The sequence below is a fragment of the Rattus norvegicus genome, chromosome 6, assembly GCF_021556685.1.
Source record: "Rattus norvegicus strain SHRSP/BbbUtx chromosome 6, alternate assembly SHRSP_T2T, whole genome shotgun sequence".
NCBI classification, from domain to species: domain Eukaryota; kingdom Metazoa; phylum Chordata; class Mammalia; order Rodentia; family Muridae; genus Rattus; species Rattus norvegicus.
In genome coordinates, this window is record NC_141539.1 from 52,447,003 (window position 1) to 52,471,787 (window position 24,785).

General features: G+C 41.9%; 1 protein-coding gene across 46 annotated transcripts in view; it reads left to right on the top strand.

Moving 5' to 3' along the window:
* Myt1l (myelin transcription factor 1-like) overlaps nt 1–24,785 on the top strand; it is a 406,515-nt gene that overhangs the window by 37,946 nt on the left and 343,784 nt on the right. For all 46 annotated transcript variants that reach the window (XM_087552088.1, XM_087552095.1, XM_087552097.1 and 43 more), the window contains 1 exon segment: nt 819–912. The gene's annotated coding sequence lies outside the window, so the exon portion shown is untranslated.

Sequence of the window (24,785 nt, forward strand, 5' to 3'; positions counted from 1 at the left end):
CCTGTCTTAGTGAAAGTTAAAATTAAGGTGGACAAGTTACAGAAGAAACATATACATACAAATGCATGGGTACCCATGCATATAAAAACATGCACATATATGTGCACACATGTACACAGAAACAGGATATGGGACATGATAGTGGATGTAAAGATTATGCACAAAGTTGGAACTATAGAAAATTTTAACATTTCATTTTCCTCCCACAGAGTATCTGAAATTGGAATGAGTGTGGCTAATGGTTTTAAAATGTATTAATGTTCCAACAATTTCCTTTCCTTGAGTAGCCTAGAGATTCATGTGATCCTAGAGCACAAGGTAGAGTGGGAACTTCCTTCCTTTCCAAGATTGCTTTGCTTTTGTTTTTTTCTATCCTGTTTGTCTCCCCAAGATGAGGCATGGTCTTAGGTACACAAACTGATTCTGGGATCCTAGGTTAAATAACCTCTACCTTCTACAGCAGGTACAGCGTGTCCTGGCATAATCACCTCCTGACCTGTGGCTTTCACTGGGGCCGTGAGCCTCTGACTCTTTTCCCTTGTTGATGATCTCACAAGGAAGCCAAAGACCCCAGCCCTGACCTGGTTCTTTCATTTTAGCAGAGAACATGCCTTTATTTTAAAAAAGGACCACACTTTCAACAAATGGTGCTGGAGAGCTTGTCACTGAGACTACGACTTGGATGAGCTGTGGCAGGCAGATGTAATGCAGAGAGTCTCTGCTCACTCACTCAAGTAGTCAAGAAGTCAATCATATTCTCTAACCTTTGGACAAGATAGCCATTGGCTGACGATATCCTCTTCCTCTCTCCTATACAGGGGTTCCACAGAGGCTGCAGCTGAGGTCCAGAAGTGTGCAATTCTCAGCTGCGCTTTGCCCTTCCCAGGGTGACGACTGAAGAATCAGAGTGTGGTAAGTTCATTCTGATAAAACTTAATGGTTTTATTAGGGATTATTACGTGTTCACTGAGAATCTGCAGAATATGGGGTAGAGCAGCAGCCACATTCAGATGAGGCCAGTTGATCAACTTTTTTCTCACCAATCTGTGTTTAATGTTTAGATGCTTATGTCAATTTTGAGCCCACTAAATACACTTGTTAAATTCACACATTTGACTGTTTTCTTGTATATTTGCAATCATAAAAGCATCATTTGTAACCCACATATTTCAGAAATAAGCCAAATCCAGGAGAGAACACTGTTCATGAAGTGCATCTGTGTTTTATATAGTATTTGTTTTTTCTCCTTTTGATGCTTTAATGTATACAGGGTCTTCTAACTTAGAGCTGCTTCCCTTGTCATTCCTTTAACTGTACCTCAACTCAATTGTCTGTCCTGCCTGCCCAGAAACTTGATCCATGCCCTCTCTAGAAACCAGGTTCACTGCATCCAGCCACACCCACAGCCTAGTTTGCTCCCTCAGACTTCTGTTTCCACAAGGTTGCATCTTTGGCAGTCATGTGTCTGCCATCTTGAGATGGAAGCATGTTGATTGCCTGGCTTATAGGTCAGGAGGCATGTGAGGTTCTCCTACTGTACTGTCTGCCCTAGGAAGACAACAGGAGCCTCTGGGATTCTGCTTTCTTCTCTAAGCCTGAATGGATAAAACTGAACAGCACTATTCTTATCAGCAAGACTAATTTAATTCTCATCAAGGCTAAGAAAAAGAAAGAAATCTTTTAGCCTCTCAACCTTCATAATTTCTAACCACAATTATTTTTTAATTGTTCAAAAATCATACTTCTTGAGAGAATCAACACCTAGTTTTCTATCTTGGAATCTTGGATCCGTGTTCTCTTGGTACTTGGTTTCCCCATCTGTCAAATGAATGTATAGATGACAATGTTATATGAAACCTGTAGGAGATGATGTGTGTAACATGTTGTGTGTACACACTGCTTGTCACTCTCTCTATATATGCCACAGATGAACTATATATGACTGCTATAATGCCTCTTGCTCAGGTGGGGACTATGTGTTCATTTTCTATTTCTTAGACTATTTATACATTTTAAAGCCAAATGCAGAATTGAACTAGTAAAGAAATTGCCACCACACATTATATTGGATAGACTTCTAGGTATTTCAAAACTTATTTTTTTTTCTATTTAGTATTTTAAAAATAACTTACTGATAATAGATTAGGGATGTTTGGATTGAGTGATCAGTCACAGCTTTGATTTTTTCTTGAACATTAAACTGTCTTTAATTTTTATTTATAATTTAATTTCTCTTTGCAAAGAGTGTGTAACTCTACCTTTTATCATTACACTGTGAATCCACTCATTCTTCACCCTCTTATAATCCAAGAAAGGTGGTGACATGACCATTCCTTAATATTAATTTGTTGCCTTTTACATACCATTTAAGCTCTCTTAACTATTCTGTGAATAGATCCAGAGTTAGGAATTTGCCAATTACAGTCCCAAAGAACCGAATGGAGTTTTCACTGAGCAGCAAACTGAAGATTTAAGAAGCCATAAATGCATGTAGGAGTGGCATCTCTTACTGTCCTCCACTCCTATCTTATTTTAATGGTTTTTATCCTTTTTGTTTTTGTTTTGTTTTGTTTTTGTCTTTTTGTTTGTCTTCCTTTTAAATGTGAAGTCACTTTTATAGCTTGTAAAGCAGCTATCCTTTCAGCTACAGAAAACAAACAAACAACTGGCTTCCATGAGGTTTTCCTTTGAGAACTGCTTTGCTGAAATGATTATCAGGTGTGCAGCGCAAATGGATGAGTAGAGATTAAGAATACTGACAACTTAGTCAGAATTTAGAATATAAGACAAAGTGAATGCCATGTGCCTAGCTAAGCCTTGGGACTCTGGAGAGGTATGGTGATCTTGATGGACAGACCAGTTTGGGCTTCTTGCCAGGGTAGGGTTAAACATGCTTTGTCTCTTGAAACAGGAGAAAGAAACAGACAAGAGAAGGGAGGGAAATAAGGGCTGCATATGAACTCTAATCTATATATCTGTGTACAGAAGAGGAGTGGGACCAATGTTCAATCTATGCTGAGCGACTTGGAGGTGAAATTCAGTCTTGCCAAAGTTCCGGTTCTTGTGTCAGCAGCTAATGCTATACTTGTTTCAGTACAGCAACCCTAGGGTTTCGAGGACCATGGCAATGTCAAGGTGACCAGGGAGAGGTAGACATTAACAGACAATGGTGTCTGTATCCTGACTTGATTATCTGCCAAAGCTCCCATTCTTGAATTTGTCAAATTGTCTCTCTGCCATTGTAAAACGACTTTATTAATTAGTAGTTGCCATATCTTTAAAATTCAAATGCTGCCTTATCTATGTACTATCAGCTGAGTGATTCAAATAGGAAGAATAGGGACCGTCATGTGGATACCTGCAACCTGGACCTCGCTCAGCCGCAGTGGTACTATGTGGGAAGTACATCTAATCATGACAGATGTGCTGAGCAGGTGCTCTCAGAGGAGGTGTTGGGGAGGCAAGTCACGTGTCCTGTATTCTCTGTGCCTTACAGACAATGGTTATAGACAGACGCTGATGAACGGTAACAGTTGTTGTTTTGACTCCTGCTAGGCTGCATTTCCCCACTAACACATGTGCTAAGTGTCTGTGGTGTGTTGGGTGCTATAGTGTGTGAAGACCAGTCACAGAGCTCTGAACAAGGAAGGAAACACCAACTGATGGGTCAAGCACAACTAGAGACAGCAGTGAATTGACAGGGAAGTGGGGGGGTGGGATCACTAAGCATGGCTTTGAAGGACAAGTTGCTAGGAGTGTAGGCAGAGTTGGGTAGCTGAGAGCTTCCCTTGACTTGGGAGCAAGAAAATTCAGCATTTAACTTAAAAGGAATGTGTTGATTATGTGAAGATTAGAGCCTAAGGGTGAGCTGGTATCCAGTCCTAAGGAACATGCCTGTGTCAGCTTTGCAGAAATTCGTCTTACAGGCAGTGGGAAAATAAGTGAAACAGACAGCATCTATAGCAAGGATAGAGACAAAAAGCAGGCACTGGAGAAGGGGAAGGACCTCCCAGATAGAATCTGGTGTTTGAATTATATCAATACCATCTAGGTTAAATTAGCTAGGTTCCCCACTATGACCTCTGTCTCAGTTAGGGCTTTACTACTGGGAACAGACACCATGACCAAGGCAACTCTTCTAAGGACAATATTTAGTTGGGGCTGGCTTACAGGTTCAGAGGTTCAGTCCAGTATCATCAAGGTGGGAACATGGCAGCATCCAGGCAGGCCAGGTGCAGGAGGAGCTGAGAGTTCTCCATCTTCATCTGAAAACCGCTGGCCCAATACTGGCATTCAGGCAGCTAGACTGAGGTTCTTAAATCCCACACCCAGTGACATACCTACTTCAACAAGGCCACACCTACTCAACAGGGCCACACCTTCTAACAGTGCCACCCCCTGGGCTATGCATATGCAAACCATCACAACTTCAAGGAAGCCTCTTCCCTTTGCCAGGCTTTGTGATGCTCACTCCAACCATATTCCTGTAGCTCCTCATTGGGGTGCTGGGCTTTGGGGTATCCTGTCAGTGTATCATCAGCAAGAGCAACTACAGTGCTAAAGCCAGTGATAAGAGCCATCTCCAGCTCAGCCGTACCTTTTGCAATAATACACACACTCGAATCTGCATGACTGCCTGCCCCTCAATCTCCTGTTCAGTCATCATTCCAAGCAGAGGTCTAAAGTCCACTCTGGTGACACTCATGTGTTCCCACAGTCACATGTCCTTGTGTGGAATACTCTCACTGTTCTTTTCCAGAACTGGAGTGCATCTACGGGGTAGCACATCTCCACATATCGACACCAGCAGTCCTGTTTCTGGCACTTTATATACTCATTGAACTTGCCAGGTGTTTCTTGGGAGGTACTCTGGGGGTCTCAGTGAGAAACCCCTGGACCTAGCCATGGTTGGCTTCTATCAGTTTCTGATGGGAACCTCCTTTGTGGCATTCCCATCCATTTGTGTTTTCCACCCCTTGGTCATAAGTACAGGAGTAATGTGGGAGCTTGCAGGAGAGGCTTTAACAAGATCTACACATCTGACAGACAAGTGTGGAAGCACCCTGAGAGCTCCTATAGTCTGTACACCTGTGCTGGGGGTGATTATATTGACTGTTTCTTTTAAAAATCTGCTTTAATTATACAAGACCTCCTTTCTCAGACTATTCCCCCTAGTCACAGAAATTATGGTAGAAACAAAAAATTCAAGCCCAACTCTCCTGGAGCAAAATGCATCCAGTTCTGAAAATAGAAGCCAGCACTTTTCACACAGTAATTAAGGGTGTCCCTTTCCCTGTCCTGAGGTTTTTAGAAAAAAAAAAGAAGAATCCATATTGCAAATAAACTCCAATGACATGTAAGGACTTAAAATTCAATAGACTCCTCTCTATTCCTCACCCTTCCTCCCTTCTTTCCTTTCTTTGGGCTTGCCTTTCTTCTTTTTGTTTACACAGAAAATGATCTATATTTGAGTCCCAGTTCTTTGTCTTGATAGCATTTAAGTTTTTTCTTGTTACCTTAATTGTATGTGCGTGTGTGTGTGCGTGTGCATGTGTGTGTGTGCATAGGTGCACACGTGTGCAAGCAGGTACATGCATGTGTGTGCACATGCATGCCATGGTATGCTCATGAAGGTTCGAGGTAAGCATTCAGGAGTCAAGTCTCTCCTTCCATCATGTAGGTCCCAGGGTCAGGCTTGGCTGCAAGTGTCTTTATCCCAGGAGCTGATGCCAGCTTCATTTTTAAAAACTTTAATGGGAGGCAGATTTAAATCTCCAGAATGACTTCTGATTTTCAACCATAGGAGTGGGTGGATGGAAAGTTGTATTATATAATTCTCACCTCCTGGTGCTCACAGAGCAGTGACACCATTGTCTTTTCCAGGTCTGTTTTTTCTGTTTATAACCCAGATTTCCTCCCTAGTGATCTTTAAAACTTTAAGCAGGTTAGCCTTAGTGCTGGGCACTGCTTGCTCTGCAGCTCTGTAGGTTCCTACAGTCACTGCCTTGGGCAGATGAGTCCAGAGCATCCCTGTGCTGCTCTGAGCAGTGAGGCTTGGCATTTCTGCCTCCTCTGTAAACACGCTGCAAGCCAGTGTGTGGGCAAGGACTGATCCTTAGGGGACCACTTTCCAGAGAGCAGGAATATTGCAAGCTTTCTGATATATTCATTTTACAAACTGCAAAATTCTAACTCTAGATTCTGTAGGAATGTGGGTGACTGGGAAGCCCCATGGAGCTGCACCACCTGTGTCACACCCAGGAAGCGGTAGCCAAAGTTTAGTTTTGTCAATAGTCACTTCCTGTTTTTAATCTTTGATTTTTTTTGACTATTGAACTCTTTCTTAATGAGTGAACATTATCGGTTTTATTTATTCCTTTGCTCAGAAATAATCTTTAACTCCAAAAACAGAATAGAAAACAGAACCCAGTGCTCACCTCTAAGGAAAACACATTTTAGCAGGTGCTTGCTCGAGAGGGCATATCAAGTAATTCACTAATTAATACATGTGATATGAAATACAACTGTGAAGAAGAAAATGGGCCAGAGGGAGTGTGCTGTGCGGGTTCTGTGGGAGGCATGCCTGGGAGGAGCCAACCTGATAGAGTCCAGAAGACATTTAAAAAAAAGCGAGCCTTGGAGGCCTGGGGATGACCAGCCATTCCAGACAGCCCTTTAGGGATTTGAGAAGGAAATTCCAAGTGGAAAAATAAGTTAGGCAAAGGCCCTGAGACAAGACCGTGTGTGTAATATTCCAGGAACAACAGGAACAGAGTGAAAAAGAGCTACAGGAAAGAGATGGGAAATGCAGCGAGGGCAGCAGCCAGCACAGATTGCCCAGTGCTTATGTGTGTGGATGTAGGTTGCTAGAGGTAGGTAAGAGGATGTTTCCTCTTGTGTTAACTGAGATGCAAAGCTCCTGGAAGACCTAGAGCCTATAGCAGTCTATAAGATAGGCACTTCAGGAGGCTTCCCTGGCTACAGGTAGGGAAGGAACAGATGTGTGGTAAGAAGTGGAGGGAGCTGAACAGAATCATAGCCACACAGACAGTGAGAGTCTGGAGAAGGGTTCCAAGGGATAGGGGCAATTTATTGGACGTGGTGGGAGCACTGTAGGGGACAGAGGCTCTACTTGTTTGCTGCCCTGGTGGTAAGAAGAAGAATAAAAAGAAAACATGGATACAGCTGGCTAAGAGGCAGAGAGTTGAAGGAGGAACAGCTACAGAAGGCAAGTTCAGTCTGAAGCAAGGCAAGCAAGAGCAGGTGAGGCTAGAGTACTTGATGGAGATGCCAGAGGCACCCATGAATGTGCCGTTCAGGAAATACCGGTGATACAGATTAGTGTTTTAGAACACCCAAGTTCAGGGCTAAGTTTTCAGAGATGATAGGGGTCCAAAGGTCAGAGCAGTCTGTGGATCAGAGCAAGAGTCAGCAAGATGACAGGGATGGATGTAGTTGATTCATACACTAGGGTCCAGGTGTATGAACGCATTAAATATGGCAGCAGGTAGATCAGATACAGACAGAGTGCTCAGCCTGTTATGGTTGAATCTAGGTCAAAATAGTCACGGTGCACAATGGCGACTGTTAAGAGTACTACGGGCACAGCCTGCATGAGAAAAGGACTTACTTGGGTGAATTGGCCTCTAGGAATGGAGCAGTTTTCCTTAGGTGTCTTAGGGTTTCTATGGCTGAGATGAAACATCATGACTACAAGCATCTTGGGGAGAAAAGGGTTTATTTTTAGCCTACAACTCTCAGGTCACACTTCTTCACTGGGAGAAGTCAGAGAAGCAACTCAAGGCAAGAACTTAAAATCAGGGACTGAAACAGAAACCATGAAGGACTGTGGACCACTAGTTTGCTCTTCTGGGCTTAATCAGCCTGCTTTCTTATGCTATCCAGGACAGCCTTCCCAGGGATGGTACCACAGTAGGCTGGACCCTCCTACGTCAATCATTAATCAATCACATGCCCAATAGACTGTCTGTAGGCTAATCTTACAAAGGCAGCTTTCAACTAAGAATCCTTCTTCTCAAATATGTCTGTTTGTAGAAGGTGATGGTGATTAACGAGGGTCCTGAGGAGAAGGGAGCTCAGATCTGGTGGCCAGGAAGGAGAAATGGGACTGAAGGGAAATGGTCTATAATTGAGAATATAACAAGGAGACAGCTTTTAGTAGTGATCTTGGTCATGAGGCTAGCAGAGTGAGAACAGGCACAAACAAACAGACAAACAAACAAACAACAACAAAAAACCCTCAGATATAGCCCTAAGTGTCTGCTGGTTTGGGGTGCAGGGGGAGTGGAAGCTCATACTTTCCCAAATCTAGAGGTATCAAGAAGGGTAAAAGCTCTACTATAGGCAGTGTTTTCAGAAGGCCATACTTCTGGATGGGCCAGCCAGCTGAACATGTGGATCTATTGCTGTTGATGGTTCCAGGGTCTCAGAGTTGGGAGAAGTTAGGCTATGCCAGGACAGGTGTATAGCAGGCAGAGGAACACATTGCAATGAGAATTCAGGTAACAAGTGCTCTGAGTACTAGTATGCATGGGCCCAGTGAAGCCAGAAGCTGGCCAAGCCTGGTGTGATGATAACTCATGGCTTCTTCTTTGGAGAAAGTGCAAAATACCTAGAAGATCAGTAATATACCTCTCCATGCATGTCTGCAAAGGCATTGCAGACAGTAGTCTGACCTAACCAATGGTGAAATCTAAGAATGCACTCAGATTCTAAGTAGGTGATAGGGAAGTGGTGGATAATGGGAGGTAGAGCCTGGCTGGAGGAAGTGGGTCACTTGGAGAGGTGTCCTTGAGGGTTCTGTCTTGCCAAGCCCTGTTCTGTTATGGTTTCGCTCTGCTTCCTGTCTGCTGTGATAAACTAAAAGTCCTTTTTGTCACAGCAAGGGGAAAAGTAATTCATACCCGTGACTTTGCAGAATTCGCCTCACCTGCTATGTCCCCATGTGTCACAGAAGAAGCCTCTTGCAATCTCAGAATTCCTCTGAAATTTGACATTGCACATCAGTGGGTTGCAGCATGAATTGTGTTCCCCCCAAAGTCTCCTGTGTAGAAATTGTCATTCCACTGTAACAGCATTGGAGATGAGCCTGGGAATGAAGCCTGACCTAGCAGGGCCCTCCCTGAAGGTGAGGGCACAAGGAAGATGCTACGTGCAAGGCAGGCATGGCAATCACCAAAATTCAGGTCACCTGGTGTCTGGCTCGTGGCCTTCTTCCCACATCAGAGCTAGGAGGGAGAAAACTTCCAGCCTCAAACCCCAGTTTTGCTCTTTACTATATGAGCTTCAGAAGATAGGACAAAACCAAAGACCCCAGGGATGTGGTTCAGGGTGATTATATCATGTAGCTTCCTGGCACTGTCTAGGAGAAAACACAGCTTGGGAGCAGACTGAGACCTGAAGAATCTAGGGACCAGCAGGATAATGGTATTTATCTACTGGTAACCTAAATTGAATCCTCAGAGTCCATGTAAAAGTGGAAAAGGGGAATCAACTTCCAAAGTTGTCTTCTGGCCTCCACAGTGTACCATAGCATGCATTCATATATTCTATTTGACTGATGCCTCTCTCTCTCTCTCTCTCTCTCTCTCTCTCTCTCACACACACACACACACACACACACACACACACACACACACGCATACACACAAGAAATAAATTTAATAAAATGTTTGAAACTAAGTAACATTTGAGAAAAAGAATGACTTCCTGGTATTGGAAGAAGATGGAGCTTTTCAGCTCAGCTTGTCCCCATGGGGCACCAGTGCTCATGTGTGTGAACCTCCCTTCGTACATGCAGTAAGTGCCTTTGAAGACTACACCAAGCAGATGGAGAGCTCTGTGAAACCAGGCTCAATGTTCTCAGTCTTGGGGATTCTTTAAAATGCTAATATAAAACCCTGCACTCTGGGCGCTGTGTCCACTTGTGACCTGGTGCAAACCACTGAACCAAAATGAAGAAAAGTCACCTATGAATGGCTCACTACACATCAAGACACTTCACATGAGGCATAATGTACTAAGAACAAGGATTCACAGGCATGCATGTAAATTTGTAAAGGGAAGAGAAGTCAACATACATGCATGCTCACACAATCATGCAGAGGAGAGGAACCTGAATGATACAAGAAGCCTTTCCTGGCTGACTAGACCACAAGAGCTGCCTTGTGAACCAGAAAGGGGCTAAAGCAGCTGTGAGGCCTGTGCTGCAGTCAAGAACTTAAGTTGATGACATTTCCATGTTAACTAACTGACCACAAAGGGTTAGACTTGAACAGGGACAGGTGTTACTATGTCTGAACTAAGGGAAATGGTGATGGGCAGGGCAAGAGCATTGGGTTTACTCTTATGAGCATCTGCAAACTCTCCTTGCCCCAGAAGTATGTGGTGTCAGACCGAACCGAGGTAGGGATTCCAAAAAGCCCAGAGCCAAGCTTCAGTTCCTTTAGGGAAGGGAAGCCAGAGTGTCTAGGGACAGGCTGCACTTTCATTATTAAGAGCTTTTGTGCAATCACTTATTGTCCTCTGTGTCCTTTGGTGACTACACTATATTACCTGGCTAAGTTGAGACTCAATTAAGAAGATTGTAATTTTTTTCTATGTCTGCATGTCATCTCTTGGGCAGACTTCAAGTTTGACTTAGATCTATGACTTTCTGGTACTTCCTCCCCTCCCACCCCCCACCTCCTCTCTCCTCATTCCTATGTCTGTCACGTGGCAAAGATTCAAAAAGCGATTGCAAAAAGAATGGACAGTGTTGTGTGATTGACTGTTCAAGTTGCTATGGTGACTAGAAGCAGACATTACCTGTTGAACTGGGGTCTGATCAGGATGCTCCAGCAAGTACCACATCCCAGGACTCCTTCAGTCTCATGGTTCTGGAGACCAAATCCAAGAATAAGACACCAGAAGTCTTCATTTCGGGAAAGGGCCCCGTGCTGTTTTTCAGGTGCCCATCTTATTATGTGTCCACTAGGCAGACAGAGGGCTAACTGTCCTCCTCATCCTAGAGGGTAGCTAATTTCACCCTAGGATTTATTTATTGTTAACTACCTACTTTCTAAGTGTCATTGCACACCTAACCTTAGCTTATAACATGGGTGGACATGTGTACACCCACCCACACACACACACACACACACACACACACACACAGAGAGAGAGAGAGAGAGAGAGAGAGAGAGAGAGAGAGGGAAAGAGAGAGAGAGAGAAAGAGATCTCCAAGGACCTGAACAGAGTATAGAGATATATGTATGTATATCCATGAATTATAATGTTATATTAAGAATTCTAAATACCCATGAAGATTAAAAAATAGGGTATCATATTTTTGGTGTAGTAAGGGATAATTCCAGCTAAGAGACTCCCCAAAGACTAACCTGATGGAAGGGGACTCCGTGTGATTCTGCTTTTTTGATTAGAGCATAGCCTTCCAGGCAGAAGACACTACAAGGATGATTATTCACAGAGAAAAGCAGAAACCATAGGCATTACTCAATCGCCTGGTATCTGGGGAGAGAGAAGGGCAGGATGGTGAATATGTGGCCAGGATGCTGAAGAACTATGCATGCTGACTCTGCTGAAAGGTAGTGAGTATGGCCAGGGTCAACAGAGGTCTCAAGGACGCTACTCTCTGCCTCAGCAGTGGCAAGTCAGAGGCAAAGCAACTAGAGATAATCTTCACAGTTAGATGAGATTAGGTATGTTCAGGGCAGTGTGGCCATAGACTTGGGGCGAGGAGGGTGATTAGATTCATGAGCATATGCCAGTCTTCATTGTCTTGCTTAATTTTCTCATCTGATAAAAGATGATAAACCTAGCCCTTGTTTGGAGCATTGGAGGCTGGGAAAAACTACTACACTGTTGCTAAGTGGCATCTAATTTGCTTCAACAAATATGTGGTCTAAAATACCTTTACAGGACTTTTAAATTGTGTGTGTGTGTGTGTGTGTCTGTGTGTGTGTGTGTGTGTGTGTGTCTGTGTGTGTGTGTGTGTGCTTGTAAATGTGTGGGAATAAAAGTATGTACCACACTGGGTGTTATTCTTAGGAATTCCATCCATCTCGTTTGAAAAGGGTCTTTCACTGGTTTGAAGTTCACCAGCTAGGCCAGACTGGCTGGACAGCAAATCCCAGAGATTGTCCTGTCTCTGCCTTCCCAGCTCTAGGATTATAATAAGCACACTTCAAAATCCAGCATTTTGAAACCATTTTGGGAGCTAAGCTCAGGTTTCCATGCTTGCAAGGCAAACATGTTACCAACTGAATTTTCACCTCAGTCCCTTATAAAACTCTATAAAAACCAAGTTTATTCTCTTTCAACACATAGTGATTTCCTTGTGGAGACTAATCTAGAGATTAATGTCTCTGACCCTCTGTCTAACATGTGCCATACCCATGAGCTCACGTGACAACCATCTTTCCATCCTCCCTAACATCCAAGTACCCTATGGAACAATAAGAGTGAAGCGAGATTCAGATGAGATGAACCAAGGCAGGGATTTGATCCAAATGTCATTTCTCTCTGCCTTGAGAATGGCTGTTTGCTTTATCCTCCTTCCCTGCAGATTTATTGCACAATTATATTTTACTTAGGCTAATAATTAAATGAATCTGAATTCCCTGAACATATAATGCTTGCTTTGGGGCAAGGGTAATGTTAAGTCACTGTGAGGGGAAGCCAACCAGAAGTAACAATTCATGTGTGTTACCTCCAAAGCAGGAAACATCTCCACATGAACAGATTGTTGTTACCTATGGATCACACATGTTTGCTGGTAGGTTTTCCCACGTGAACTTGGTTAGCTTCATTTGCACTTGTCCATTAGCTTGCACCATGAAGGCTAACACACTCTTGCTCCGAATTGTCTGGCATTAATGTTGGAAGGTGATTTGGGTAATGGCAGTACCAAGTTCTCATAAGAAACGCATGAAAATTTTCACAAGGTACATTTTATTCTAATGCTATACATTCAGTTTTAAAATAATCCAATTTATGTTTCAATCAACAGTGCTCCTAGCTCATCTTCCTGGTCTTTTTTTCCCTTATCTTTTTTGATAAGACTTAAGGAATTGCCCAGTTAAGGGTCTTCAGGTTAACAATAATTATACCCATTGCTCTGATTCATTTTTCTCATAAATTACTGTTTTTCTTTTAATTATCTTTCATTAATTGTACAATTATTAAAATGTTTCATTCTATTTGTAACACATGCATAACATGTGTTGAACCTGAATCCCTATTTTCATATTCTTCTCCTCACCCCTCTCTCTACCTCTAAGCCTTCCTTCTATGTGCATATTCAATCTCTATTGTTTCCTTCCCCCAATAATTATTATTGCTTTGCTGCGTATTAATATGCACATGCACATTAACACACACAAATACAACCTGACAAGTCCACTTAGTGAGATATATATATATATATAAATGACCATTTGTTGGTAGATAACAAAGTAGGAGGCTCATCCTAGGGAAAACTAATTCTCTCTTTTCAGAAGTCTTTAGTTGCCTATAATTTTTTATCTAGGGTTGAACCTCATGAGATTTCCTCCATCTGTCCTGGCATTAGAATTGTTCACATCTTGTTTAGGTGAGCATGCTGTTGAGATTTTATAGGTGCAGCCTCCCTGTCCTATATAGGAGACATGGTCTCCTAGCAGGCATCCTGGTCCTGTTCCTATATGTACTACAATACCCATTCTCCTGCGGGGTTCTCAGAATCTGTGGTATAGAGTTGTGAAGTAGATGTATAAGTGGGAGCTGGGTACCCCAAACTCAGTCTCTGACTCTGACCAGTTGTGGCTTTCTGTGATGGTCTCTCTCTGCTGTAAAAGGCATTCCTTCAGTGAGGCTGTAGAGCTGTATTCATCTGTAGCCATAAGGTAAGTATTAAGAGTGGTTAGGAATAAGGACTTGAGGTAGTAATGGGTAGCTGGCACTGTAAGCACAGCCAACAGTAAATGTTACTGATTCTTCATGAGAGGGTATGAGGAGTGGATTTCTGTACTTTAGATGCTTTTTATACTCGTACACATTCCCAGTGATGAGGAATACCATTTTCTATTGGGAATTGAGGAGTTAAAATGTTTCCTTCCAAAGTAGATGTGTGTCAGTCAAATCTACATGAATATATTGGACATTAAAATAATGACCTTGTGTGTGTGTTAAACTTTGCATTCTTTTTTATGTCTATTTCTACATTTAATAATTTCCAACTGCTACATCCTCCCCAACAGAATTCATTCTTTGTTAACATTCACTATAAGATTAATCTTAAGTGACTTTAAAATAGTATATTCATATACTTACAGGGCCCCATTCATGTGTGTTTAGGTTGCTGTTCTGAAGCCACTGTCCTCGGTCCTCTTCTCCTTTCACATGCTTGATTTAAGGATGGGGTCTTTTCTTACAACTTGAAACTTTCATCTTTGCAGCTTGATTTAAGGATGGAGTATTTTTGTACAACTGTGGCTTTCTACTGCAGGATATGTTTACTTAGCTGACCCCCATCCCAACTTCTTCATGGAAGATCCTACTTGCTGTGTTGACCCTGCTCCTCCCACTAACCAGTACACAGCTCTGTCATCACTACATCATTGTCCCTATGTCCTTTCCCAGCCACTTATATCTGTGCAATCACAGCTCTTCTGCATGATGTGTTTATCCCTGTCACCTTTGTAATTCACCGTTTTCCTTGCTTCTGGTGACAGGATTCATCCATGCTAATTCTTTTTATCAGTAGTCACTTACTCAAATGGATTGTAGCCTGGCTCTGATTTCCATCTCTTCAGAGGCCTTGAAAACTCTCTTACCCCCTCTAGGCATTAGTTTCCCCATCAGAAATGACAGACAGGCCAATAAGACCCCTGAAGAGATGACTAGGGTTGTGAGTGAGGAACACCTGCTGTACTTCACTCAGCAGGAGCTGCTTAGCTCCACTGACAGGGTGTAGGGCATTAGAGGGCAGCTCACATCTCAGACTCTTTCTTCCCAACCTCATTTTTTCACAAAACTACAGGATGAGGTGTGGTGGTTAACATTTGTTGCCAACTTCACTAGACTTAAAGTTGCTGAAGGGAGGGTGTGCTTCTGACTCTCTCTCTCTCTCTCTCTCTCTCTCTCTCTCTCTCTCTCTCTCTCCTCTCTCTCTCTCCTCTCTCTCTCTCTCTCTGTACGTCTCTCTATCTCTTCCTTACACTCTCACATGTACACACACACACACACACACACACACAGTGGATACACCTCTTTTCCGGCTAGCTCCGGTGTTGCATCATAGTTACTTTACTCTTCTTTTTTCAACCCCATTTGTGCCACATCCACTACTGAACCATCTCAGATATTTGGCTGGGTCTCAGCCACTGGATGTAACATGGTGTTTACAGATAAATCCCAGAAAAAAGATCTTTGAGGAGTGAAGTCAAATTGTATATGGTTCCACTGGTTTTGCTACTCATGAAGTAAGTGTGTATGCAGGGATCAGGTGTTCGGACAGAACAAGGTGGTGACATCAGTTAGATCTGGATCCAAAGCTTTTCACCATGGTTTCTTTCTGAGCTTTGTTGAGTAATAAAACTTGAGTTTTACATATGTAGCTTGGGGAAAATATTCATTCTTACATCACAGACCATTATAAGGATTAGATGAAGCAGAATTTGTAAACTTACTAGACTGTTTAGAATACTCTGGTACTCTAAGGGGTAGCTCAGCCCCGTTGAGGGCTGAAGTACATGTACACAGCTATTGGTAGCTCTAACAAACCTGCAACTGGAGTTCACCCTCTAGTTCCTCTGGAAAACTGTGAGCACACCACACTCGACTTAAGATCTTCTACTCTTCCGTTTTTCCTTGCCTAATTCAGGTTTCAGACCCCTGCACCTGCCTTCTACTCTCAATATCTTTGTGGATGGCTAAAGACCCATTACTTTCCATGGGTCTCAGAAAGCTCTTTTGTGTTTTTCTATGACTAAATTCAATGTTAGCTTAATGCCGTGGTGCACATACCATTACACTGAGCATTTGCTGTGGAGGACCCTGTTCTGGATGCTGAAGGATCTGCTTGTGAGTACCCAGCGTCAGAATACCCCGTCCCTTCAACAGGGAGTTTGCCACACACTGGCACGCATATCCCCTGAGGTCACCTCAACCTCAGTAGACAGCAAAGTAGCCTCACTGGAGGCCTTGCTTATTATTGCCTGGCTCCTCCTGTGTTCCTTTTGGACACAACCAGATGCCTCACCTTGAGATCAAGGACTCTGTCCTACAATATTGCGCACTGCCATTCATTATTCTGTGTGTGTGTGTGTGTGTGTGTGTGTGTGTGTGTGTATGTGTGTGTGTGTGTAGAACAAGTAAACCACTTACATAATTTTATTTAGTTCTGATGACAATGTAGATGTCATTATTCTCAAATGCAAAACAGAAACCAATAAAACAAAATACTGAAGTGAAATTTGTAGTTTGTAGAAAGAACAGCACTGTGTGCTCATGTCTGGCTGCATCCATATTTCAGGATTTTATTTCCACATTTTTTTCTGGTCTTCTGTTGCACTTATTCTGATATCTTGCAGAAGTGTTTTGATTGTATTTTTATGAGTTGCTAATTGATTGGGACCCCTAAGCCTTGTTGCTCTTTGACTGCCCTCCCAGCCCTTGAGCAACCAAGATGTCCCAGACAGTTGTCATGCCATGAGTCACTATCCAGATCACAGCTTGCACAATGACCTTCTAGTGACATTCAAGTCATGGCTCCCTCCACTACATCACCCTTGCTCATCTACTCAGCAGACTAGATGCAGTGTTTATGCATATATAAATGGGTGGTCCACATTGAGAGCAATCACCAAGGCCTCAGGGTCTAAGGTCCTACTTATGGAATCAGAACCAAGCCTGGTGTGGCCAGGCATTCTAGAATCAGCACATTAGGGCTGGATTCTGCTGAGTCAGAGTTGGATTATGAGAGTCTTAAAAGTTGACCTCAGCTTTGCAACTTTCATTCCAATAGTAAATGACTTACAGCACACATTTCTAGTACACTCAGGTATCAATGCAGTGTTTTTGGGGGTAGATGTTTCTATAGATATCATGGGGTATGACCTAGATATTGATAAATCAAAAGACAGACCCAAGTATTTCAGAGCTCTTATCAAAATGGGGCTCCAAGGAAGCAGAGATATTGGGTCCCAGGAATACATTCACTCCTGTGGTTTTGCTGTCATGTTCTGAGATCCATAAGCACAGAACTAGCAGATGGGTAAATTCCAGGAACTGCCCACATCAGTAGGCTTTGTAATTAAACTCAAGACCAACTCAGTCTGAGTTCAGGTTCTGGCCCTTCTTCATAGGGTCTTTGTTCATAAATTAATTCTGCTAAGCGAATTTCAAGAGAAAAATGCCTATATCAAGACTCACTTCATGGAATCTCTCAGTGATGGAAACTCACTGGGTGTACACATTGATGGCATCGGCCTCAACACAGAGAACATGTTCACATGTCCAACTCTCAGTGCTTCACCTCTTGGGTACCAGCAGTAGCCAAGAGATCTAAACCATCTATGGTGAGCAAGACAGGTGAAGTGATGCCACGTATCAAGTAAGCCAAGGGTGGAGTAGAACCCTGGGCTCTGGGCTGTGTTTGTTGACATGGATGTTGTGAAGGGTGGGTGTAGACAGCTATGCCTCAAATCCTAGCACTGCCAGCTAACTTTACTCCTAAACTTTGCCCCCACTGGTGTGAAATGGGCTTCCTGTGCACTCCACTAATAACCTTGCTTAGTGGGTCATCCGGCAGCACACCTCCCACTGGCACTGTTGGGTGCATTGTCCTTTTCCTTGGGTTATTAAGCAAACTTCAACTCGAAGGGTAGAGCTGAGAGCTAAATGTGTTCCAAGAGCTTCACCCAAAAATAAATCTCAGTTTCCTTCTACTTCCCTGTGATTGTCAACTTGCAGTGTTCTTAAATTATGAAAAAGGACTAGTCAAGAACACAGTGATAGCCCCACAAAAGGGAGTTTAGGCTGAAGAGATGGCAGTTGAGGGAGCCCCCCTCTCTTTTATATGACCTAGATGCAGTTCCTAGAGTGTACATCTGGCATTTGCAACTACTTGTAACTCCAGAACCAGGGATCCAACACTCCTTATCTTCCATGTAAATTCATACAGGAGCAAATACCTATACAGAAACAAAAGTAGGTCATTTTTTAGAAGGAAGTTAAATGTAACCTTACAGAAAATAATTAAATGTACCTTTGCAAAGGACAATGATGACTATCATCTAAAAGTCAGTGGTTTCTTTGTACTTTTCTATATGTTTTTCATCCCTACTTTTGTGGAAATTGTTTTATGTATTACTTTCTGCCACTCTCCCTCTACCCCTCCATTAAAGAACTGGTTTTTTTTTTTTTGGTGTTATTGGTGGTGGTGGATTTGTTTGTTTGTTTGTTTGTTTTGTTTTGTTTTAACTATTTGTAATGTTTATATCCTACCCTGGTAGAGCCTAAAGTTATTTCTGGTGCATTGAAATAAACAAGAATTCTGCTCACATTAAAGGAAAAATCTGCTGTAAGCAAGTGTCTTTAACCCCCATGTTTATAGATCAACAGAATTAAAATTATGAAGTGGATGCGTTGCTGAACATGATCTATAGATTCAGTGCAAAATTCCAATGACAGTCTTCACATAGTCATAAAAGGTGACCCTAAACTTCATAAAAGCAGCACCAAAGACCCAGAATAGCCAACAGGATCCTAAATCCGAAGGGCAATGTTGGAGATATTAATACTGAGCTATATGGCAAGGTTAACATGGGACTGGTGCAGAAACAGACCAATAGAATAAGTGGATGACTCCATAATAAACCCACACAGCTACAGCCACCTACCTTTTGAAGATGATGTCAAAAACACACATTTGAAACTCTATAGGAGGACCAGCAGTCTCAATTAACCTGGACCCCGAGATCTCTCAGATACTGAATCACCAACCAGGCAGCAGACACCAGCTGAGATGAGGCCTCCAACACATATAGAGCAGCGGAGTCCTGGGTCTGGGTTCAGTCAGAGAAAATGCACCTAACCCTCAAGAGACTGGAGGCCCCAGGAAGTTTAGAGGTGGAGTGGGTGGAGTGGGTGGGGTGGGTGGAATGGGGACATCTTCATGGAAACTAGGGATGGGTATAGAATGTGGAACAGTTGGAGGGTGAATTGGGAGGGGAATAAAATCTGGAGTGTAAAAGGAAAGAAGGAAGGAAGGAAGGAAGGAAGAAAGAAGGAAAGAAAGAAAGAAAGAAAGAAAGAAAGGAAGGAAGGAAGGAAGGAAGGAAGGAAGGAAGAAAGAAAGAAAGAAAGAAAGAAAGAAAGAAAGAAAGAAAGAAAGAAACATAGAGCCTCTTCAACAATTGGTACTGGGAAAAGTAAATATCTACATGTTGAAGGAAGACATTGAGTCTAGATCATACCCAATGATAACCAGTTAAATACATGAAAGACTTGGACATAAGAACCAATATTTTGAAGCCACTACAGAAAAACAAGGAAATTAGTTGAGATACAGGAACAGATGAGGAATCTCTGAGAACTGACTTCAGATGCACAGGGTATAATCCCAAGAATTGATAAATGGGATTGTATGAAATTTAAAATCTTCTGCACAGCAAAGGAAATGTCACCAGAATGAAGAGATAAACTACAGGGTGGAAGAAAACCTTTGTTAATTATATATTTTACAGGGAAACATATCAAGAACCCTAAAAATTAAACAACACAGAACACTTCCCCCAAATCTTCTAATCAATAAGTGGACTAATAAATAAAATAATTTTCAAAATAAGAAACAGTATTGGCCAGAAAATCCTTGGAAATTGATTAACATCCTTAGCCAGTGGAAAATGAAAATAAAAATACTTTGAGTTTCCATCTCACCCTAGTCAACACAAGAAGAAAATAAGGACAAGTACCCCTAAAGATTGTAGGAAAGGGGACCTTTCACTAATTGCTGGTGGGAATGTGAACAAATCCACAAAAATAAGAAAGGAGGTTCCTCAGAGTTCTGAAAGTAGGACTATATGTCTCAGCTATAGATAGATGCCCCAAAGCACTTTTGCCACAGAAGTGTTAGAACACCCATGTTTTAGCTGTACTATTCACATAGTCAGGAAATGTGACATCATAGATATTCACCAACCAACAGAACAATTAATCAATTAGTAATGCAGTGCATATATACAATGTATTTTATATAGCAACAAAGGGAGAAATGAAATGATGCTCACAAGAGAAAGCATAGAGCTGGAGATCATCATGTCCAGTTCTGACAAACAGCCAGACTCAGTGACAAAATGTTTTTTCACATATGTGTAGAGGTGAGCGTACAAGTGCATGTATGTGTGCTTTTGTGTGTATGTGTGCAGGTGTGTGTGTGTGTGTGTGTGTGTGTGTTATAGGTTTTAAAACTATGAGGGGAACTATGAGGGTGGAAAAAGATGTCTTAAGAAAGTGAAGAAGGGAACTTGAGAGAGGGGTAAGTAAGAACAAAGGATGCATGAAAATGCCAAAATGGAACCCATTAATTTGTATGCTACCTTAAAAAAACTAGTAAACTAATTTAAAAACATAAACAAAATATAAGTATCCTTTGGGAAGAATTTATTTGGTCTTAGTTGTCAGCTTCACCTGGGCAACAAAAATGGTCACACACACACACACACACACACACACACACACACACACACACACACAGAGAGAGAGAGAGAGAGAGAGAGAGAGAGAGAGAGAGAGAGAGAGAGAGAGAGGATGCTAACCACATTTGCTATTTTCTAAGTGGTCTCACTGATCCTAAAAAATTGGAGATTTCTTTCCCTTTGGTAATACACGTGTGCAGTCTTTATTCTTCAGTTGTGTTCAGGAATAATTTACAAACAAGAATTGTCTATACCTAAGAGTGTTCGGTGTTATGGTTTCATAGAGGTGTGCACCCTGAAATTATTGCCTTAGAAAAATGTCGAAGTATTAAATATGGCATTATGGACTTGCTATGGTGTCCATAATTAGGAGTGAAAATTGGAAAAGTCTGAAAAATTTCTGGAAATGGAGAGATGGAAAAACATCAGTAGCTTCATTCATTCGTTCATTCAACCATCAATCTTCCATCCATCTACTCATTCTTTTGTCCCAGAACTGATTCAGGGTTTCCTATAGAGAAGACACATTCTAGGTGTTATGACTCAGTGAAAACACAACCTACGCAGACGCCCAGACTGGTGGAACTCTAGTTGAGGGAAGACCGAGTCCCATGAGCAGATGGTCGAATTCCCATTACTTTGTTTTGAGACAATCCCATTTTTTTTCATGCTGTATTTTTACTCAAAGCCATACAGTATGGACTCATGAAGTACTAAAGCTTTATCTTATTTCATTCATTTGTTTCCCTGTAGGTTTAAAAACGTAGTCTATATTCTTTTAAGGAAGGAAGATAGTCCCTGTTCTGGCTGGTTCTAGAACATTACATGATGTAGAATGAGTTCCCTGAGGTGGGCTTATTTTGTCTCCTCTTACCAGAAGGACACAGCCAACAAGCCACTTGTGAACAAACTTTAGTATTTGAAAATAACATTATAAACTTATTACCTCACTAAACTCTGGAAGTTTCACTATTTGCAATGTCTTGCTTACTTCTAGTTAACTCCTGGCATGAACATGTAATGTATCAAATTCTGCTATCCATCTAATTGGCCAAATCTGAAAACCCTCCTCAGCCAACTCTTCACTGATACAAGTTCTGAGGACTTGGAGATAGAAGATAATTTTATTTCATAACTACTGGAGAGGGAGGACTAATGGGTAGCCCTCTCCCGGGGGGCTGGATAATTATCTTCTTAGTTCCATCCCAATGATCCTGTTTCTATTTAACATTAGGAGATGATATAGTTATGTCCCTAATTCATAATAGGCCTTCTTCATTTCCTATTTGTCTAAAAGACTATAACCAGATTTATGATGCAAATGAGCAAAAATATCAAAGGATGTATGTATGCAAGTGCAATGGAAATGCAGTCGTCTGCTCTGCTTTGATGTTTCCAAGAACAACAAAAGAAGTCAGAAGAAAAGGCTAGAGATTGTTTGAGAAATATGTTGTGGAAACACACACTCATGCACTCATGAATACACACACACACACACACACACACACACACACACACAGAGAGAGAGAGAGAGAGAGAGAGAGAGAGAGAGAGAGAGAGAGAGAGAGAGAGAGAGAGAGGATGCTAGCCACATTTGCTATTTTCTAAGTGGTCTTACCGATCCTAAAAAATTGGAGATTTCTTTCCCTTTGGTAATACACATATGCAGTCTTTATTCTTCAGTTGTGTTCAGGAATAATTTACAAACAGGAATTGTCTATACCTAAGAGTGCCCAGTGTTATGGTTTCATAGAGGTGTGCACCCTGGAATTATTGCCTTCAAAAAATGTTGAAGTATTAAATATGGTATTATTAACTTCTTTTCTGTAATCTGGTCTCTAACTGGAATTCTGTGTCTTAAGTGACAATTCTCTACTTCTGACCTTTGACCCAGCACCTTGCAACCACTCTCCTACTTCCTGTTTCTCTAAGGTGGCCTTCCTGAGTTTCCAAATGAGAGATCCAGGAGTGGTTGTTTCTCGGTTCCTGGCTTGTTTCCTTTTACACACTGTCCTCGGGGCTTCCCTGCCACCTATCAAGGAAGTATCCCCATGTATTAAACACATGTATACAACAGTGACATTCCACAGTGTATGTGCCCCATTCCTCTCCACCTGCCCAATATTGATGGTGCTTAGTTGTCACATGGTATCACATGATACACACAACCTGAATGTCTGTCTTCCCATTATTATTATTATTGTTATTATTATTATTATTATTATTATTATCATTACCATTATAGGTTTTTCAAGACAGGGTTTCTCTGTGTAGTCCTGGCTGTCCTGTACTTGCTTTGTAGACCAGGTTGGCCTCAAACTCACAGAGATCAGCCTGCTTCTGCCTCTCCAGTGCTGAGATTAAAGGCATATGCCACATGCCAGGCTCAGAATCCCACTTTTTTTTTAAGACTCTTAAATAGAATACAACTATCAAGTTGAATGAACTATCAAGTAATAAGATTATACATTTTAAAACTTATTGGCTTTAAGCTAAATGACTTCTGATTTTTGACTCATATTTATAACCTGGACTTACTCTTCTTCTGTTGTTCAATGCTTTTCTTTATTTTTTTTTCCTGAATGTAGATAAAAATGAAAGTCAGCCCTGTGCTCAGAAGGTGTTGCTCTTTGGATTCTAACACAGAATGAACTTCGGTGAACAGCCACAGAGCTGGATCAAGATAGAGGCCCAGGGATTCTTCCTGATGTACTAAGTCTGTTGTGACAGGGTCGTTTCCACAGGAATAGATGGAGTCTATTTTGAAAAAGAAGGCCTTTGGGAGAACATTTGAGATTTTTCAAACTGACCTTGAATATGAAAAAATAGGATGTTTCTTATACATTCTTTTTGATACATTATACATTACTTTACTTATTTATATACGTGGAACTGGGTGTGTATGCCATATGTGGAGGTCACAGGACAACGTGGGGCAGTTGGTTCTTTCCTTTCACCGTGTGGGTCCTGAGACTGAAACTCAGGTGCCCAGGTTTGGCAGCAGATGCTTGGCCTGATGAATGGTCTTATTGGTCCTAATGATATTTTTCATAAAAGTGTATTATATTTTTACTGATGTTTCTTAAATCTGTAAGTTGTTTCAATGATCGCCAAAACCCTTGGACCCATATTTTGAGAACATAGTATTTTTCAATCCCCAGACATTTAGCCAGTTGCTTTTCTTTCTCCTCTCTGGTATGTGCTGTGCACACATCACTTACAGGCCACTGTCACCTTCCAGAGTGGTAGGAGTAGTAGAAAGCAAAGATCCTTTGGTTCCAGCCAGAGAGGTTGGCATAGAAACAAATTTGACTGCAAATACAAACACTAAGTTCAACATGAACAGGCCAAGTGCAGGGGCTGCCTTGCACACGAAAGAATGCTATTGTTTAGAAAAGATGCAGGGCTATGAGTTTAGTTACTGTGATAATGGATAACCTATTTATTTCCCTTATGCACTTTTCTCAGTGGGCTCCTGTCAACAGTCAGGAACAACATGGTGTGTGTTTGTTGGGGGGGGGGTCCACTTGCTATTTGGAAAGTAAATTATTGGCCCCACCTCAACTTACAGAATGGAAAGGGGAGGGAGTACAGCCTGTGTTTAGTAAACTGTGTGGATGAATCAAGGCCAAGTTTAAGGGCTCCCTGCCCTGTAGTGTTGGGAGGCAGACCATATCTACATGTGCAGGATCCCATGTACACAGTCAGTCTTACATGTGCATGTGTCCGTTTAGATATTTAGGAGGTATTTTGCATGAATTTGTCCACTCACACATGTAGACAGAGGTGAACATCAGCAACTGCTCTGCACCTCTACATGACCAGCCTTCCCTTAGCTGTCATTGGTGACACAAAGATTGCTATGCCTTTGCCTTTAGTTGTAGCTTTAGCTACCTGTTAGCAGCTCCTGCCCATAGTCAGTTGGGTTTTATTTTTTTGTTATCTAAACAACGCATACACACACACACACACACACACACACACACACACACACACTCACATACAGACAGACACACACACACACATACACACACACTCACATACATACATACAGACAGACAGACAGGCAGACACACACACACACAC